Below are 6223 nucleotides of genomic sequence, written 5' to 3'. Positions count from 1 at the left end.
CCCACAGTAGCACAGGAAAAGAATGAGCTGAGCTCTCTTGAATACCATACCCTCAACATGCCAGTATTGCAACATCTCTCTCTGAACTGCTTTAATATTGTCACTACAACATAACTCAGCTTTATTTTCCACAATATTGTTCATCCTGCAGCTGGCCAAAATGCCTTAACCAGTGAAAGGGGAGAACTCCATAGTTAAATAAGAGGAGGGAGAAATTAACTACTGCAGGTGCAGACAGGAAAATGTTAAACCAAGTTCATTTTGGAAGAACAGTTTTAAATTCATCACCTACAGAGGAACAGGGACACGAGTACATGTACACACTGCTCTGTGCATGATGGCCACATGCATTGTGTGCTGACAGAATCATTTTACATCTCAATTATGAGAGGCAGAATCAGGGACAGTGTGCAATGTGGTCAAGTGCCATGTCTGGGGCTGAAAAAGCCCCTTTACTATAGTCTCTGGGGCCCATTGAAATCATGAGGCAAAACTTCATTTTCAGGACATATGTTCAAAATGGGTTTCTTGTTCAGCTGCTTCTCATACATTTGCTGTTGAAAAGAACTTGGACCCCAGCCTGCCACAGTGCCCCAGGACCCCCACTAGAGACACAATGGGTATCTAGGTGCACTCAAGCTTCTGGCTGTGTGACTGCAGGCAGCCAAATCCCCAGATGAGGGATTATTAAGCAAGTTGGTGATTTTCAGTTGAAGGATACCAGCCATGGAAGTTTAAAGTGTTCCCATGCAACCACGGCTGCCAGTGAAATACCAATTTCTCCTTTTTTTAGAACAATTATTTCTTTTATTTTTCCCCAGACAAACCCTCAGACATTCTTCTCCTCCCTTCTGAGGCTTCTCTTTGAAAGAACTAGTGCCATAGATCATACAGGGTTACTCCCCAGGTAGAGCCGCAGAACACAGGTGCATGCTGGGGCTTCGGTGTCTAGCTTAGTCTCTGATTTGTTACAGGAAAAAGACTCACTGTAGTTGCCCAATTCCCCCATGTGGATACTTTGAAGATGGAGATGATGTATTAATTTTGTGTTTTTTACAGATTTATGCTTTATGGACACAACTATATTTTTCTAAGCAATGAAGCAAGAAGCGACTTCATAGTCTGAATGTCAGAAATGCTGGGAGGGTGGTGTCCAGCATTCTGGTCTCATTGAGAGGGCACAAAAACTGCCCAGAATGAAAATAAAGGGCCTGTTGTTTAATCTAGGCTGGGGGAGGAAATAATTTCCATACTTCATGTTGTTGATATAAAAACGGAAAAGGGACAGACTACTGCAAATGTGCAGAAGGTAAAATAATTTGGCAAAGAGGGGTTCTATGTTTCTTTCTTTAGCCCTCATTTCATCCTGAAATATCAGATCTTTGTCCCTGAGAATTCGAGCAATCATAGCAAAATATAAAGGTTTTCTGATGTTTTCAAAGCTTTGAAGAAGAGACCTGTGAGCACAGCACAATTGTGAGAGGCACAGTCCTAGGGTAGAAGATTTGGACCATCAACCAAATAAGGTAACAGAAGGTATTTGAGAGACATAAGTAATATGCTTTTGTGCCTTTGTATGCTGCTTGAAACCTGTTTCTCCATGTTCAAGAATCTTCAACATTAGTGACAACAATACAATCTAGCAATTGCCTAGCAAGATGCTTCACTGTTTTCAAGGACTTTATATATCTCTTTCCTCTTTGAACCCTTCAGCAATCTTGCAAACTAGACAAGGGCAATCCATAGCTCCATTTAAGAGACAGCAAGCAAGATGCCACTGACTTGTTTTGGCTAGGGAAATAAGCTGGCACTGATTCTGAGTGATGAGTTGAGAGACGTGGTGGGAACAGGGAAGGGGATGTTTCCTATCGTGGACACTGGATGCTGGATGCAGTTGCCCTGGTCCTGTTGTTGCTGCATTTGCTCTCTGAGTGGTAGAGTGTTTGCAGCAGAAGCCCTCCAGCCAGCATCCCCTTCTGGGATTGCTTCAGGTACAAAGGTGCCTCACTTAAATTCATGCTTCAGGCAGGGACCTACAGCGGGACACTGAATGACACTGCTGTAAGGGGCCGGCCATTTTAGCCAAACTCTATACAACTCCGAGAAGTCCCTTTGGCTTCAGAGTACACTGCAGTTTGTGAGTGACCTGACTCTTTAGTTTCTCCCTCTTTCAGAGGTGTGAGCCCAAGCACATCCTTTATCAAATGCCTTGCATGTTAAACTGGCTCAGAGTTGCAGGCTCGGCTAGTCAATATACACTTTGCGTTTCCCAGGCTGTCCAAGGGTGAAGCTGGCAGGTGGGGTTTGTGGTTTTATTGTTCACCCATTGCCAGGTTGTGTATCTATAATCACTTGGTTGCACAGGTGACTAAGTCTCCATGAAGAAGGTCTATGCTACAAAATGACAAGTATGTCTAGTAACGTTTCTCTCTCTCTCTCTCTCCAAAGGAACCTTAGTCATTTATCCAGCTGACTGCACCCTCTGGGCACAAGGGGATGTCCAAACACCACTGAAGCTGTTGAACAGAGGGCCAGTGTCTCAGTCTATTCAGATTGATATAATGAAATAACACAGAACGAGTCTTTTAAAGTAATCTAATGTTACCCCTCACATCTTTGGAGCCTGGGAAATCCCAAATCAAGTAGGTAGCAGATTCAGTGTCTGGAGAGGGTCTACTGTTTATAGGTGGCACCTTTGTGCTGTGTTCTCAGATGACAGAAAAGGCAGGAAGCTCTCTCAGGCCTTGGTTATACTGTGTTAGCTTTATTTTGTGTGTATATGGATATACATGTTCATATGTATAGGTGTGTGTGTGTACATGTGTGGAGCAGCCAGAGGATAACCATGGGTCTTGTTGCTCTGGTACCATACATAAGGGTTTTTTGTTTGTTTGTATTTTTGAGACAATGTTTCTTGCTGACTTGATACTCCCCTAGCAGGCTAGGTTGGCTGGCCAGGTAGCTTCAAGAATCCATCTGTCTCTACTTCCCCTTGGGATTATTTATGCCCACTTTATTTTTTAACATGGGTCCTTGAATTAAGGTTCACATGCTTGGACACCAAACAAGTTACTAACTGAGCTGTTCTCCCAGCCCTCAGGTCCCTTTTATAAGAGAAAGAATTTCAAAGGCCCCACCTCTTAATACCATTACAGAAGGATATTTTTTTTAGCAAGACTTAAACATTTAATTCATGGTGGTAGGGCTAGCTGAAGACCTAAGGTAGCAAGATGGATCCTTAAGATATCTCAGTGAGGGTTTCTAGTGCTGTGATAAAATACTAGGATTAAAAGCAACTTGGGGAGGAAAGAGTTTACATTAGCTTACATGTACCAGTCATAGTTTGTTATAAAAGGAAGTCAAGGTAGGAATTCAAGGCGAGAGCTGATGCTGAAGTCATGGAGAGGTGCTGCTCATTGCTTGCTCAGCCTGTTTTCTTATAACACCCAGGAAAAGTCCAGAGGTGGCACTGCACACCGTGACCTGGGGTCTCCCACATCAATTGCCAATAAAGACAATGTATGAAAGGCTTGCTCACAGATCAATTTCATGTGGGCTGAGGGAGACCAGCTCCCTCTTTTCTACCCAGGGTACTCTTGAGGAGGGAAAGGTGAGAAATATATAGATAGAAGTATAGATGACAGAGACAGAAAACACAGGATAGCTCAGGAGGGCCTGGATCTTAATCCACCAGCCCCTTCTGTCTCTATTAAAGGGCTTTTTTAAGGAAGGCCAAGGGGTGAAGCAAAAAATCTCCCCCCAGCACAGCCAAGTGCAGACCATCCCAAACACTGGTGACCTTGCACGTGGTCAAGCCATCTCCTAATGCAGCCCTGCTGGGTAAAGTAAGCTCAGATCTCACTAGGAAACCTTTGTGGGCTTCCACAGTGGGCATTTTCTCAGTTGAGGTTCTTTATTAGAAAATAACTCTAACTTGTGTCTCACTAATGAAAACTTGCCAGCATAAACTGAATCCTGACCAAACGTCAGCTCATAGTAGACTCACTGTGTTCTCAAACCCTTGAGTTCAGCATTTTTCTTTCTCCAAATGTAGTATTGGAAGAGACATATATGGGCTCAATACGGTTCCCACAGTAGGTTCTTCAGCTCCAGGTAAAGGACCCCCTCAATGGGAAGCCAAACAGAAATCTCTGAAATTGATTCTCCTCTCCACCACACCACAACAAGACAGATAAAAATCATATTGTATACTAATTATACAATTAGCAGAATTGAGTACTATTCATGAGGACTACATGATGTGGACATGGTTTTATCTACCATGTTCTCATTTAATTTACCAATCTGAAGAAACCAGATACATCCCAGCATGGATGATAACTTCCCCATAACTTCATAGATGGAGTTCTCTCTAAATTTAGTTAACCTTCTGTGATCTGTGTAGTCTAGCACTTCCCAAAATCATGAAGCTACACCCATTTAGGACAGAATTATATACATATGGCCAGGAGGTGTAGGACAGAGTGGCCAGAATCTCAGGTGAAGGTCCAATGACCCTTCCCAGACCCACTTTCTATGAGGGATGTCATCAGTCAATGATCTCAGAATGGGAGTTTCTTGTAAGGAGTCACATCTGTTCTGATGAAGACACTATCTGCTGTGCTCAGAAGTTAGTATTCTCAACAGTTGTACTGACTACTACTTAGATAACATTATTATGGAGTTGTATGAACAAGGAGTAGCTAATATTTTAGAGGCCTTACTGAGTTGTACATGTGTGGTCCAGCAGATAGATACATCTGACAAAGAACAAGAGGCCCATCACATTCATAAAAAAGGTTCAGTGCATAAGGTTATTCTGGGACAGCCTATCCAAACTAAAAGTCTATTTCATTATGCTTCTCCCATCAAAAAGAAAAATGCCCAGTACCTGTTAGGCCTTTTGTGTTTCCAGGCAGCAAATTTCATATATATATATATATGAATATATATATGTATACACACACACACACACACACACACACACACATATATATATATATATATATAAATTTATATATATATAAATTCCATACATAATAGAAAAGAACTATGCAGAGCAGGTTCACACTGAAAGCATCCTGTAGAGACTATGCTATGACATCATAAGTACCAATGTTGGAGAAAATTAGCCCATGGTAAATCCCAGGAAGTGAATAACAACACAAATGCCTGAGCTTCTGGAGCAAATCCACATCATTTGAATGTGGGAATTACATGCCTGTTGGAAAATAATTTTGGCATGCTGTTGATCCTGATAGATACCAAGTATTGGGGCATTTTGACCATGGGAAATCAAACAACTTTAATTTAGAACAACCTATCATAAATTTGGTTCTGTCTAGCCCATACAGTTATAAGGTTAGGCAGGTCCAGTCACAGTACATTATGAGAAGGAAGTGGAACGTCTAAAATAAATCCCAAGTGGAGCAAGAGGAAATGCAAGCCAGCTGCATGGAGACCTGACATCACTGTCATCCATCATTGTGCACTAGCACAATCTCAGCTCACAGCTACAGTCATATGGGGTAAGTAGGCAAGGTTCTTTAAGACAAGGTGACCAAGGAGAGAAGGGTCCACTTAACACACATGGATGGGGTGGGTCATTCTATCTTTTCATGCTGAAAATGGAACTATGCATGTGTTTTCACCTATGGTTGCCTTAAAATCACTTATGAGAATAACTATTCCTAATGAGCAGAGATTTGGGTAAGTATGTTCTTTCTTCTCCAAACTGATAAGGATTCTAAGGCCAGATATCCAGAGCTCTCACACTTGGGGGTCTACAGGTTACCCTACTAGAAGAACTGGCTGCTGAGAGGAGCAGAGTGGATGCCAAAGGAAGAAGAATATGAGAAGAATGGGACTTGGTGTTTAAATGTGTCCAGACACGCAGATAGTGGTGGATGAGTGAGGAAATGGGAACACTAGGAAGGTGGCTTTGGAGGTATCATGTGTACATACACGAGCATACTAGTGTGAAAATTTTCCAACACTTGTTAATACCTGTCCAGAAGTGTCTACAGTATCAGAGACCATACACAAGCAAGCAGACAAGGTGACTTGGACAGTGTGTGGCAGCTAGCCTCTGCCACAGGTCGCCCTGGTTGAGTGTCATGAGCAGTGGAGTAACTTTGCCATGGAATCAGGAATGGGAACATTTTCCGTTTTAAAATCATGGACTCTCATATACAGAGTATGACCTTAAATATTGCCATTGAGT

Source organism: Peromyscus maniculatus, chromosome 1 (genome assembly GCF_049852395.1).
Source record: "Peromyscus maniculatus bairdii isolate BWxNUB_F1_BW_parent chromosome 1, HU_Pman_BW_mat_3.1, whole genome shotgun sequence".
Lineage (NCBI taxonomy): Eukaryota > Metazoa > Chordata > Mammalia > Rodentia > Cricetidae > Peromyscus > Peromyscus maniculatus.
This window is presented reverse-complemented; position numbering follows the sequence as displayed.